The sequence below is a fragment of the Loxodonta africana genome, chromosome X (genome assembly GCF_030014295.1).
Source record: "Loxodonta africana isolate mLoxAfr1 chromosome X, mLoxAfr1.hap2, whole genome shotgun sequence".
Lineage (NCBI taxonomy): Eukaryota > Metazoa > Chordata > Mammalia > Proboscidea > Elephantidae > Loxodonta > Loxodonta africana.
The window spans coordinates 97,011,803-97,025,397 of NC_087369.1; the positions used below are offsets into that span (position 1 = coordinate 97,011,803).

Genomic DNA, 13,595 nt, shown 5'->3' on the forward strand with positions numbered 1-13,595 from the left:
GCTGGTTCACCACAAAGGGTATCTAAACGCATAATCCCCTCTCTTTTAGATGATCCCCACTCCCGCCCCTTAGAAAAACAGGGCAACAATGTTTGTCTCTTTTTCTCTCTACACAGTCATGCCGCGGAGATTATTTGGAGAAATAGTAGTAGAAATTCTTGGCCCCTTGGTAATCAACATTTTTCTTCACGTTAGAGAGCAGCACAAAAAAATATTTATCAGCCCCACCAACATTTTTACCACTCCATTCCTTCCCACAGAAAGACATACAGGAGTATGCCTTGTATGGGATGATTAGGAGAAAAACATGGTGATCCAGGAACTCACATAAGAGCACATAGATAATTAGAGTTTAAGATATTCAGAGAAACTTTACCAGAGTTTTAATGCAAAGTCCTCTATAAATTCAAATTTTTGAAAAAGAAAGGTTTCTAGACAGAGGAAACTTTATTCACTATTTAGAAATTCCAGATCACAGGTATTTCAAATCCTATGTAATGAACAACTAAATGAAATAAAGGGAGAGTAAACTGTCATTTGGTTTAGCTGCAAGAGCTGGCACTGGTGGCCTCAGAATATGGGTTACATTGTGCATAATCAAGATCATTACTAATACCATTATTTATAGATTTGCCTTATATTCCTGTTGTCACTTGTTCATAACCTTGTATACAGTTCTTCTTTAGTAGCTATACATTCGTGCATGGCGTGATTATCTTAGAGGACTTAAATCAATTTTAGAGGATTTCTAAAATAAAAGTGTGTGAAGTAATACAGTTGAATAAGGAATTTTTTCTTTTGCTTACAGATAGCTTCAACATTAGTTGAAAGTTCGAAAGCTAAGCATTGTTATTCTGTCTACGTATTTCTCAAGAACAGCAGCTCTGCTAGTTGGAAAGTGAACGAATGAGTAGAATTATTAATGACTGAAAACTCAGAGGGCACTGTATGTTGTTGTTAAGTGCCATTGAGTTGGTTCTGACTCAGTAGCCACCCTATGTACAACAGAAGGGAACACTGCCTGGTCCTGTGTCATCCTCACAATCATTGCTGTGATTGAGCCCATTGTTGCAGCCACCGTGACAATCCATCTCGTTGAAGGGCTTCCTCTCTTTCGCTGACCCTCTGCTTTACCAAGCATGATGTCCTCCAGGGGCTGGTCCCTCCTGATAACATGTCCAAAGTATGGAGATGAAGTTGCCCCATCCTTGATTCTAAGGGGCATTCTGGTTGTACTTCTTCCAAGACAGACCTGTTCATTCTTCTGGCAGTCCATGGTGTATTCAATATTCTTCAGCAACACCATAATTCAAAGGCACCAATTCTTCTTTGGGGTTCCTTATTCATTGTCCAGTTTTCACATGCATCTGAGGTGATTGAAAATACCAGGTAAGGGTCAGGTGCACCTTAGTCCTGAAAGTGACAGCTTGCTTTATTTATTTTTTTATGACTGTCACATTTTATTTACTTTTTCCATTTTTTTTTATTGTGCTTTAGATGAAGGTTTACAGAGCAAATTAGTTTCTCATTAAACAATTACTACACGTATTGTTTTCTGACATTGGTTAACAACCCTACGACATATCTACACTCTCCCCTTCTTGTCTTGGTTTCCTGTCCCCTCCTGTTTTCTCGTCCTTACCCCTTGGCTGTAGTGCCCATTTAGTCTCCTTTTTTTTATGGGCCTGTCCAATCTTTGGCTAAAGGGTGAACCTCAGGAGTAACTTCAGTACTTAGCTAAAAGGGTGTCCAGGGACCATACTTTTGGGATTTCTCCAGTGTCTGTCAGACCAGTAAGTCTGGGCTTTTTCTGTGAGTTAGAATTTTGTTCTACATTTTTCTCCAGCTCTGTCCGGGACCCTCTGTTGTGATCTCTGTCAGGGCAGTTGGTGGCGGTAGTTGGGCATCATCTATTTGTGCTCGACTCAGTCTGGTGGAGGCTGTGATAGTTGTGGCCTATTAGTCCTTTGGACTACTCTTTCCCTTGTGCCTTTGGTTTTCTTCATTCTTTCTTGCTCCAAACAGGTTGGGACCAGTGGAGTATCTTAGATGGCTGCGTGAAAGCTTTTAAGACCCCAGATGCTACTCACCAAAGTAGGATGCAGAACATTTTCTTTATAAACTGTTATGCCAATTGAGCTAGAAGTCCCCTGAGACCATGGTCCCCAGCCCTAAGCCCAGCAATTTGATCCCTCAGGGAGTCTGGAGCTTCCATGACCTTGCCTTGGTCAAGTTGTGCTGATTCCCCAGTATTGTGTACTATCTTACCCTTCACCAAAGTTACCCTAATTTTTCCCTCCACACTCCTCCCTTCCCCCGTGACCAGCAAAGATTGTTTCTTTCTGTGCGTAAACCTTTTCATGACTTTTTATAATAGTGATCTCATACAGATTTTTTTCTTTTGTGATTGACTTATTTCATTCAACATAATGCCCTCCAGATTCACCCATATTGTGAGATGTTTTGCCAAGTCATCGTTGTTCTTTATCACTGCACGCTGTGTATACACCATAGTTTGTTTATCTGTTCATCTGCTGATGGGCACTTAAGTTGTTTCCATCTTTTTGCTATTGTGAATAATGCTGCAATGAACACGGGTGTGCATATGTCTGTTCGTGTGACAGCTCTTATTTCTCTAGGATATATTTCTGGGACTGGGATTGCTGGATGGTATGGTCTTTTTATTTCTAGCTTTTTAAGGAAGCACCATACCATTTTCCAAAATGGTTTTACCTTTTTACATTCCCACCAGCAGCGCATAAGAGTTCCAATCTCCCTGCAGCCTCTTCAAAATTTGTTATTTTCTGTTTTCGGATTGGTGGCAATAATGTCAGGAAGAGATGGTATCTCATTGTAGTTTTGATTCACATTTCTCTAATGGCTAGCCATCACCAGCAATTCCTCATGTGTCTGTTAGCAGCCTGAATGTCTTCTTTGGTGACGTGCCTATTCATATCCTTTGCCCATTTTTTAATTCAATTATTTGGCTTTTTGTTGTAGAATTGTTGACTTTTCCTAAAAATTAGAGATTACGCATTTGTCGGATTTGTCATAGCCAAAATTTTTTTTCTAGTCTGTAGGTTCTCTTTTACTCTTTGGGTGAAGTCTTTTGATGAGTATGAGTCTTTAATTTTCAGAAGATCCCAGTTATATAGCTTATCTTCTGGCGTTTGTGTATTGTTATTTATGGTTTCTACCCAATTTCACCCAATTTATGTCATGCATTAGGGCCTCTGTCGTTAACTCTATTTTTCCTTCTATGATCTTTATACTATTTGGTTTTATATTTAGGTCTTTGATCCATTTTGAATTTGTTTTTGTGTATGGTGTGAGGTATGGGTCTTGTTTCATGTTTTTTTTTTTTTTTTTACAGATAGACATCCATTTTTGCCAGCACCATTTATTAAAAAAGACTTTCTTTCCCCCAGTTAATGTACTTTGGGCCTTTATTGAAGATCAGGTGACCAAAGTAGATGGATTTACATCTGGGTTCTCAATTCTGTTCCATTGGTCAGTGTGTCTGTCGTTGTACCAATACCAGGCTGTTTTGACTACCATAGCTGTGTAATAGGTTCTGCAGTCAGGTAATGCTAGCTCTTCTACTTTATTCTTCTTCTTCAACAGTGCTTTACTTATCCAGGGCCTTTTCCCTTTCCATATAAAGTTAATAATTATTTTTTCCATCTCGTAAAAGATGCTGTTGTTATTTGGATCAGGATTGCATTGTATTTGTAGATCGCTTTGGGTACAACCGACATTTTCACAATGTTGAGTCTACTGATCCATGAGCATGGTATGTTTTTCCATTTATGTAGGTCTCTTTTTGGTTTCTTGCAGTAGTGCTTTGTAGTTTTCTTTGTATAAGTTGTAGGCCCCTGGTTAGATTTATTCCTTAGTATTTTATTTTTTCAGGGGACACTATAAATGGTGTTGCCTTCCTTTTTTCTTTTTTTTTAGTTGTCTTTATTGGTATATAGGAATCCAACAGATTTTTGTATGTTTATCTTGTATTCTCTACTCTGCTGAATCTATTAGTTCTAGTAATTTTCTTGTGAAGTCTTTTGGGTTCTCTCTGTACAGTAACATATCCACAAATAGGGACAGTTTTACTTCTTCATTGCCAATTTGGGTGCCCTTTATTTCTTTTTCTTTCCTTGTTGATCTAGCTAGGACCTCCAGCACAATGTTAAATAGGAGTGGTGATAAAGGACTTTCTTGCCTAGTTCGTATTCTCAGGGGAAATGCTTTCAGCTTCTCTACATTAAGAATGATGTTGGCTGTTGGTTTTGTATAGATGCCCCTTATTATGTTGAGGAATGTCCCCTCTATACTTATGTTATTGAGAGTTTTTATCAGGAATTGGTGTTGGACTTTATCAAATGCCTTTTCTGGATTGATTGAGATGATCATGTGATTCTTTTCTTTTGTTTGATTTAAGTGGTGGATTAGGTTGAACGATTTTCTAATGTTGAACCACCCTTGCATTACTGGTATGAATCCCACTTGGTCATGGTATATTTTTTTAATATGATATAGCATTCTATTGGCTAGAACTTTATTGGGAACTTTTGCATCTATATTCATGAGAGATACTGGTCTGTAATTTTCTTTTTTTGTGGTGTCTTTGCCTGGTTTTGGTATCAGGGTTCTGCTGGCTTCATAGACTGAATTTGTAAGTAACTCTTCGATTTCTATGCTCTGAAATAGTCGGAGTAGGACTGGTGCAAGCACTTCTCTGAATGTTTGGTAGAATTCTCCAGTGAAGGCATCTGGGCTCTTTTTTTGTTGGGATTTTTTTTAATTACATTTTTAATCTCTTCTGTGCTATGGTTCTGTTCAGATTTTCATCCTCAGTTTGTGTTAGTTTAGGTAGGTAGTGTGTTTGTAGAAATTTGTCCATTTCCTGTAGTTTTTCAAATTTGTCAAAGTATAGTTTTTCATAGCACTCTGTTATGATCCTTTTTATTTCAGCTGGGTCTGTTACAATGATCCTCATTTCATTTCTTCTTTTGGGTTATTTGCACGCTCTCCTATTTTTCTTTTGTCAGTTTCGTTAATGGATTGTTCATTTTGTTGATTCTTTTAGATAACCAACTTTTGGTTTTGTTGATTCTTTCTATTGCTTTTCTGTACTCTATTTCACTTATTTCTGCTCTGATCTTTATTATTTTCTTTCTTCTGGTGGCTGTGGGCTTCTTTTGCTGTTGTCTTTCTTTTTCTATCAGTTCATGTTTTATAGCTAATATTTTGATTTTGTGCCTTTCTTCTTTTTTGATATGTGCTTCTATTGTTATGAATTGACCTCAGAGCACTGCCTTTGCTTTGTCCCAAAGGTTTTGGTGTGATGTTTTTCATTTTCATTTGATTCTAAGAATTTTTTGACTCTATCTTTGATTTCTTCTATTACCCAATGGTTTTTAAGGAAGGTGTTATTCAGTTTCCATATATTTGATTTTTTTTCCCTTGCTCTTCCTATTATTGATTTCTGCTTTGATGGCATTGTAATCAGAGAAGATGCTTCATATTATCTCAGTGTTTTAGATTTTGTTGAGAGTTGCTTTGTGGCCTAAGATGTGGTCTATTCTGAAGAATGTTCCATGTGCATTGGAAACGAATATATACTTTTCTTCTGTTGGGTGGAGTGTTCTGTATATGTCTATGAGGTCAAGTTGGTTGATTGTGGCCTTTAGATCTTCTATATGTTTGTTGAGTTTCTTTCTAGATATTCTGTTCTTTACCAAGAATGGTGTGCTGAAGTCTCCTATTATGTTTGTGGAATTTCCAATTTCTCAATTCATTGCTTTTAGAGTGTGTTTTTTGTATTTTGGAGCACTGTCATTGGGTGCACAGACATTTATTGTGGTTCTGTCCTCATGGTAGATTATCCCTTTCATCATCATATTATGTCCTTCCTTGTCTTTTTTGCTGGATTTTGTTTTAAAGTCTATTTTATCTGAGATTAGTATTGCCATTCCAGCTCTTTTTATGTTGCTGTTTGCTTGATACATATTTTTTCAATCCTTTGATTTTTAATTTATTTATATTTTTGTTTGTAAGGTGTGTCTCTTGTGGACACCATATTGATGGGTCTTTTTTTTTTTTTGTCCATTCTGGCACTCTCTGTCTCTTCACGGATGCATTTAAGCCATTGATGTTCAGTGTGGTTATTGATAGGTGTGAGTTTATTGCTGTCATTTTGTAGTGCTTTTTTTTTTTTTTTTTTTGTGGTGCTGACGTTTTCTTTGTTCCTCTTACTTTCCTGTGCTGAATTCTTTTTGTTTGGGACTTTTTTGTTTGTTTCTTTCTTTCTTTCATTTTTATAGATTTTGGGTTTAATGAGACTCTATGTTTTTCTTCTTTATTTTGATGAGTAGGTTCGTTAACCCTCTTTGTGATTACCTTGAAATTTATTCATATCTCCCTAAGTTCACACCAGTATTTTATTATTTGATATTGCCTTAACTTCCTCTCCATTGATAAGTTCTTTACATACACTGTTTATTCCCTCTTGTATCTTTATTTTGACTTTGTTGTCATTTACAGATTGACCTCTCTGGTTCCCTGAAGTAAATCTTTTAGTTTTGTTTGGTTCTTGAGAGTTCATTATCTAGGTTGGTATCTGGCTGATTCTGTTCTGTGTCTTAGAGTCAGGTTGTTGTCTGATTTTGTTGGTTCTTTAACTGAAGGATGCGCTTTAGTAAGTCTTGTGAGTTTGGTTTGGTTTTTACGTATTACCTTAATTTCTGTTTATCTGGAAATGCCCTAATTTCGCCATCATATTTGAACTAAAGTTTTGCAGGATATATTATTCTCGGTTGGCATTTTTTTCCTTTCAATGTTTTATATACGTCATCCCATTGCCTTATTGCCAGCATGGTTTCTGCTGAATAATCAGAGCTTAGTCTTATTGTTTCCCCTTTTTATGTGACTTTTTTTTTTTTCTTGAGCTGCTCTTGGAATTCTTTCTTTGTCTTTGGTGGTTTTAGCGAATGTGATTATGATATGTCTTGATGATTTTCTTTTGGGGTCTATCTTATATGAGTTTTGTTGAGCTTCTTGGATGGTGAGCTTTTCATCTTTCATGATATTAGGGAAATTTTCTGTCAGCAAATCTTCAGTGATCCTCTGTGTGTTTTTCAGTTTCTCCTCTGTTCTGGAGCTCTGATCACATATAAATTTTTGCTTTTGATTGTATCTCACACGATTCTCATGATTTCTTCATTTTTCTTTGTTTCTCTGTTTTTCTTCAGACAAAGTGGTATCCATGTATTTGTCTTCAATTTCTCTGATCCTGCCTTCCATTGTTTCAAATTAGCTCTAAAGCCTTCTATTGCACTGTCCATTTCTGAAGGCTTTTTATCTTTTGGGTTTCTAATTGTTGTTTTTGTATGATTTCTAGTTGTTTGTTTATTTTTACCTTTTGTTCCTGTATTATTTTCCTTAATTCTTCCATTGTTCTGTCTGTTTTCCCAGATTTTGTGTGTATTTTCCATGATTTTGTCTATTTTTTCTAATTTTTGTGTATGTTTTCCTTCATTTCTTGGAAAGCCCTGAATATTAGAGTTTTTAATTCCCTATCATGTAGTTTCAGTGCCTTTTCTCCTACCGGAAGGTCATCTGGTGTTTTATTTTTGTTGCTTTCTGGAGGCATCCTGTCCTTTTTTTTTTTTTTTTTTAATATGTTTCGATGTTGTCTGATGTCTTCAGGACATTAAGGAATTATTTTCTTCCTTTGTTGATTGTAGATTTGTTTGTTTCACCTGGCTTTTCCGGTTTATTTGGTTATATCTAAAAAGGAGGGCTGGGCATGCTTTGCTGCTTACTTGACTGTGGGCACAGTACTTCTCACCACCTTGTCCAGGTGAGCAGAGCTGTTCACTCAGCTATGGTATAGCAGGGCTTGTCCAGCAGAGGGGGAGATGAGGGGGGAACAAGTCATTTGCAGCATGTACTTGGGCTGACTGGGTGGTGCTGGGGACAGTGCAGGGTGTAGTCTGGTGGTCCTTGCTGGTGCTTCTCGGGGGCATGGAGCTTGGCACACAGTGTAGTCAGGAGGGAAGAGACAGGATATGATGTGTGTACTAGGTGCTCTGTCTCCTTTTGGAACTCCATGAAGTTGCCTTCCCATACTACCTGTCTGCCATTCTTGGTGTTTGAGGACCAAGATGGCAAATCCGTGCCAAGTTAGCTGTTAGAGGGCCTCCACTCCATAGCTCTCCTCATTCTCTGTTCTCTGTCAGTTTCTTTTTCCATTCAGTGCTTGATCACGTTCTTTATCCCTAAATTTGATGCTTAGGGTTCCAGAATTGATGTTTGTATCTGTTTTACTTGGTTTTTTGGGTCTTTGTTGCACAGGCACAGCATTGTGCTTCTGTCTGTAGTGCCATGTTGGCCAACATTTTTTTTCTTTAACACTTTAAAGAGGTCTTTTGCAGTATATTTGCCCAATGAAATACATCATTTGATTTCCTGACTGCTGCTTCAATGGGCATTGATTGTGGATCCAAATAAAATGTAACCCTTGACAACTTCAATATTTTCTCCATTTATCACGACATTTATTGGTCCAGTTGTGACGTTTTTGTTTTCTTTATGTTGAGATGTACTCCATACTGAAGGCAGTAGTGGTTGATCTTCATCAGTAAATGCTTCAAGTCCTCTTCGCTTTCAGCAAGCAAGGTTGTGTGATCTGCATATTGCAGGTTGTAAATGAGTCTTCCTCCAATCCTGATGCCATGTACTTCTTCATATAGTCCAGCTTTTTGGAGTATTTGCTCAGCATGCATATTGAATAAGTAAGGTGAAAGGATACAACCTTGATGCACACCTTTCCTGTAGCATCCCTTTGTTCTGTTGGAACGACTGCTTCTTGGTGTCTGTACAGGTTCCTCATGAGCACAATTAAGTGTTCTGGAATTCCCATTCTTTGCAATGTTATCCATAATTTGTTATGACTCACACAGTTGAATGCCTTTGCATAGTCAATAAAACACAGGTAAACATCTTTCTGGTATTCTCTGCTTTCAGCTAGGATCCATCTGACATCACCAATAATATCCCTCATTCCATGTCCTTTTTCTGAATCTGTCTTGAATTTCTGGCAGTTCCCTGTTGATGAACCACTGTAACCAATTTTGAATGAACTTCAGCCAAATTTTACTTGCGTGTGATATTAATGATATTGTTCAATAATTTCCACATTCTCTTGGATCATCTTTCATTCGAATGGGTCTCTTCCAGTTGGTTGATCAGGTAGCTGTCTTCCAAATTTCTTGGTATTGACAAGTGAACATCTCTAGTGCTGCATTCATTTGTTGAAACATTTCAATTGATATTCTTTCAATTCCTGGAGACTTTTTTTTTTTTTTTTGCCAATGCCTCCAGTGCAGCTTGGACTTTTTCCTTCAATACCATCAGTCTTAAGCATATGCTACCTCCTGAAATGGTTGAATGTTGACCAATTCTTTTTGGTACAGTGACTCTGTGTATTCCTTCCATCTTCTTTTGGTGCTTCCTGCACTGTTCAATATTTTGCCCATAGAATCCTTCAGTGTTGCAACTCTAAGAGTGAATGTTTTCTTCAGTTCCTTCAGCTTGAGAAATGCTGAGCTTGTTCTTTTTTGGTTTTCTAACCCCAGCTCTTTACACATTTCATTATAATTCTTTACTTTGTCTTCTGGACCTACCCTTTGAAATCTTCTGTTTAGTTCTTTTACTTCATCATTTCTTCCATTCACTTTAGTTGTTCTACATTCAAGAGCAAGTTTTAGAGTTTCTTTTGACATCCATTTTGGTATTTTCTTTCTTTCCTGTGTTTATAATGACCTTTTGCTGTTTTCATGTATGGTGTCCTTGATGTCATTCCACAACACCTGTGGTCTTCGGTCATTAGCGTTCCATGGATCAGATGTATCCTTGAGATAGTCTCTAAATTCAGGTGGGATATACTCAAAGTTATATTTTGGCTCTGGTGGACTTTTAAAAAATTTCTTCTGTTTCAAATTGAATTCGCATACAAGCAGTTTGATGATGTGTTCTGTAGTCATCCCCTGGCCTTGTTCTTTCTGATGATATTGAGCTTCTCCATTGTCTCTCTTCACAGGTGTAGTCAATTTGTTTCCTGTGTATTCTGTCTGGTGAGGTCCATGTGTATAGTCGCCATTTATGTTGTTGAAAAAAAGGTATTTGTAATGAATAAGTCGTTGGTCTTTCAAAATTCCATCATACAATCTTAGGCATCATTTCTATCACCAAGGCTAACTACCAATCCTTCTTCGTTCCCTACTTTTGAATTCCAATCACCAATAATTATCAATGAATGTTGTACCAGCCGTATACTCACACTGTATGTAGAATTATCTTTCATATTTATACCTGCATAATAGATACAGCTGAAAAGGGGCTTTGTTGTGGAATGTAATGTTATAGATATTGTTTCAATGTTTTAAACAATTTTCTTCTCAGGATAGAAAAAAATTTTTTAATTTCCCAAACATAAATGTATTTTGATCAACACTGAACTTGAAATTAAGGAGCTGAGTCATCCAACTATTACTTTTTGCCAGAGTTTGATGTTGGGGAAGAGGTGAATCCAGGTTTTATTTATTTATTTAGTCTTTTTTAAGTCATTCCCAGCTGCATCTTCTTCTCTTCACACCCACATTCTTTTCTGAGTAGGGAAAAGAAAAGGAGATGGAGAAGGGAAGGCAAGAGGTGGAAGGTGTAACTTAAGTCAGAACTCTACCAGGGCTGTATCGACCCTCTTAGAAGAGAAAGGACGTGAAAGGGCTAAAAGATCAGTAGCACTTTTTGGTGATAAGGTTAAACCTGCCTTTTACTGCATTAAAAAAAAAAAAAAACTTGTTTTTCTTTGTAAAGATTTTTCTATGCTTTGAATTGACGTTTTTCTTTTTAAAAAATTTTATATTTATAACAAAATTTGCCATTTTAATCATTTTAAGTGTACAAAGCAGTGACATTATTATATTCACCATGTTGTGCAACCATTACTACTATTTCCAAAAATTTTTCACTGTTCCAAACAGAAACTCAGTACCCCTTAAGCAATAATTCCCCATTCTTTAGCCCTGAATTGATTTTTGAATGTAAATTATAAGCCTCAGTTTTATGGTATTTTTTCCTCTTAGACATTTAGAAAACCCTAACTCTATGGAATCAATGGTAGCATTATAAGGACCCTGAATTTCAAGTTGTTAGGCTTTGAAACAGTAAGGGCAGGTACTCTGATTATTGCCTCTGTAAAAAAAAAAAAAAAAATTTTTTATCACTAGGATATAATTAATGATACCTCAAAATAAATACACATTTAGCTACATTTTCATGAACTGGAAGAGAATAAGGTTAGCACATTTTAAATGTATGATATTAACTCAGGGCAGATGACACAATTCACTTAATTGTCGCAAAAGGATCACACAGTCAAACAAATCAGATTAGAATTCTCCATCAGCAAAATGAGAAAGAGAATACAACAGAACTAGTTGAAAACTGTACAAAAAAACTCTTTTCAGTCTTGGAATATTCTTTTATTTTTTGTTGCTGTAATTTCTGATGACAATGAAAAGGTTACCATGCAGCTGTGAAAAATAAGCCACTGAGAGGAATTCTAGGTAATTTCACTTTCCATCAAATGTTTTTTGATTCATGAATTAAATTCTCTTTCTCCTTTTTCTCATTAGGTCTTGATTACTGTGCCAGCTGTCTACAGAACACTCTATGAAATGAAAGAGGATGCCATCGAATTGATTCCGACTCATAGCAACCCTGTAGGACAGAGTATAACTGCCCCATTGGGTTTCCAAGGCTGTAATCGTTATGGAAGCAGACTGCCGCATCTTTGTCCTGTGGAGTGGCTGGTGGGTTCCAACCAACCACCTGTCGGTTAGCAGCCGAGCACTTAACCACTGCACCACCAGAGCTCCTTAGTGGTCCACTGACAACTTTCAAATCAACTTTCACTTTTTCCATTTTTACTTATTTTTAAAAATTCTCCTTTTTTTGAGAAAGTAGGAGTTGAGGACTCAAACTTCACTTAGGGTCTTCTGTACTTTCCTTCTCTCGGTATATCTCCTCACAGATCTTGCATCCACTAACAGAAGCACACAAACTGCTACTTTCCTACTGTCACAAATAGCCACCAGTCATCAGGCTCTGATGATTCAGTCATGAATCAGTAGAAATATGCTAGTATTTCAAGGCACATACTGACTAAAGGGAGTAATGACTAAAGTAATGACTAAAGGGAGGCATTGAGGACTAAGGTACGCCTGACCCAAGTTATGGTATTTTCAATTGCCTCATATGCATGGGAAAGCTGGACAATTCATAAGGAAACCCCAAGAAGAATTGATGCCTTGATGGTTTGGCAAAGAATATTGACTATACCATGGACGGCCAAAAGAATGAACAAGTCTGTCTTGGAAGAAGTACAGCCAGAGTACTCCTTGGAAGCAAAGATAGGGATGCTCCATCTCACATAATTTTGACATTATCAGGAGGGACCAGTTCCTGGAGAAGGATATCATGCTTGGTAAGTTATAGGGTCAGCAAAAAAAAGGAAGACCCTCAATGAGATGGATTGACACAGTGGCTCCAACAATGGGCTCAAACATAAGCACAACTGTTTGGAAGGTGCAGGGCTGGGCAGTGTTTCGTTCTCTTGTAAAGTGGGTTGCTATAAAAAATTTTTTTTTTTGCTATAGTCTCTTCATTTTTCCTGATGATTTTTGAATGTACCTCACAGTTTTCCTGTACATCAAATTCTCTGCCAACATCTTCAGCAACATCAATAGCAAATATTGGTTGAAAAGATAAAACTTGAATATTCACATTAATAACCTTTCAAACACCTGGCCTTGTAATACAGGACCCTCTTAATATAAACATCTTTTATATCTCTTTCATTACTCTACCTGCTGCAATCTGCTTGTCTCCCCCATACAACTGCTTTTTTCAAAGAATCTCTTAATCATCCAGTTCAGTGGCTTTTCAATCTTCTTTCCACCCAACCTCTATGAGACCATTGATATAACTCTTCTTTCTTCTCAAGTCTCTTTCCTTCCTTTTAGTAATACAATACTATTCCAATTATATTTCTGAATGTTCTTTAAATGGATCTATTTTCTCCTCCAGCCCCCACATTTAGATATTCCTCAACACACAATACTTGGCCATCTTATTTTCTTTCTTTCTTTTTTTTTTTAATTTTCTTACCTAATTACACCTTTTATTTCTATGGCTTGGTATTTTTTGGCCTTGATGTGGGTGACTCCCATATTTCCTCTTGTGTCTTAATTCCTCTTCTGATTTCCAGGCCCATATTATTCAAGGACCTGCTGGACAGCTTTGAATGGATGTTCTACCATCATCTAAAGCTGAACACATGCAAATCTCGATCCATCCTAGTTCATTAACCTATCCATTTAATGTAATGCCAGTGAAAATCCAGAGTGCATTTTGTGAGGTGGCTTGGGGAATAGTATGTCTAAACAATTTTAAAGTTCATCTAGAAGGATCAGTGTACTACTAGCCCTACCAGATATTAAGATATATTATAAAACCACAGTTGTAAACAA

General features: G+C 37.0%; 1 protein-coding gene across 1 annotated transcript in view; it reads right to left on the minus strand.

Annotated features, from left to right (window-relative positions):
• HDX (highly divergent homeobox) overlaps positions 1-13,595 on the minus strand; it is a 135,619-nt gene that overhangs the window by 19,043 nt on the left and 102,981 nt on the right. The window lies entirely within an intron of this gene.